Below are 992 nucleotides of genomic sequence, written 5' to 3'. Positions count from 1 at the left end.
AACCAAACCAAACCCAAATCAAACTGAACCCAACCAAACCGAACCCAAACCAAAACCAAGCCTAGACCAAACCCAAACAAAACACAAACCCCAGTCCAAACCAAACCAAACCAAACTAAACCAAACCAAACCAAACCAGTACAACCCAAACCCAAACCCAACCCACCCCAGCCCGTCTGGCCTCACACCCTCGGGGCACTCAGTGCTGTGAAATGCCGCCAAGGCCCCTTCGGAGCGCCTCCCCCAGCACACACCCCTGCAGATCACCTCAAAGCAGGCCCTGCTGTGGGCCCACTGCGACGCCCCTGGCCCACAGTGACACCGCTCTTTTCTCTCCCGTCCTTGACATGGAGAGATTTAATTGCCAGCACATGAAGGCTCCCAGGTTTGGGGTTTGCAGGATGCTGACGACATCTGTAAGGTGTCGCAGTGTTCCCAAAGCTCTGGGTCTGGCCTGGAGCCGGCCCCACTGCGAGCAGTGGGCCAGAGCCCACAGCCGGGCCCTTCCCACCAGCACGGCCGGGTGTGACGGTCAGGGACAACACCACGGCAGGAAAACAGGACGGTGGCAGCTTGGCGAGGGCGAATAATGAGGTACATCTGCAGAAAGAGGGTTTGGAAATACTTAAACGGGAGATTAATGAGGTTAGCATTTGACCTAATTGACACGAGAACTTATAAACTATTAATCTCAAGAGCTTCGGAGAGGATTTGAGAAGTGCAGAAAGCTCGAGGAGAAGCGAATGGCTTGCTTTTGTGTCACGGGTGATTCACTTAAGTAAGGGACGGTCAGTTTTGCTGTTTAGGTGAAAGAATTAAAGCCAGGATACTTAAAACAATTCTGATTTTAACCCACCAAAGAAGAAACTGAGGCAAGAGAACAAGGCATATTTGTTGTTTTCCTTAGATCAGCAGGCTTGCTGTGCTCAGCCAAAGAACCACTATTTTTGGAACCCCTACGCCACGTAGCTGCTGCGTCCGTGAGTCTCCGA

This window comes from Oxyura jamaicensis, chromosome 4 (assembly GCF_011077185.1).
Source record: "Oxyura jamaicensis isolate SHBP4307 breed ruddy duck chromosome 4, BPBGC_Ojam_1.0, whole genome shotgun sequence".
In the NCBI taxonomy this organism is placed as follows: Eukaryota; Metazoa; Chordata; class Aves; order Anseriformes; family Anatidae; genus Oxyura; species Oxyura jamaicensis.
The sequence above is the reverse complement of the archived record's forward strand: the minus strand, read 5'-3'. Positions refer to the sequence as shown.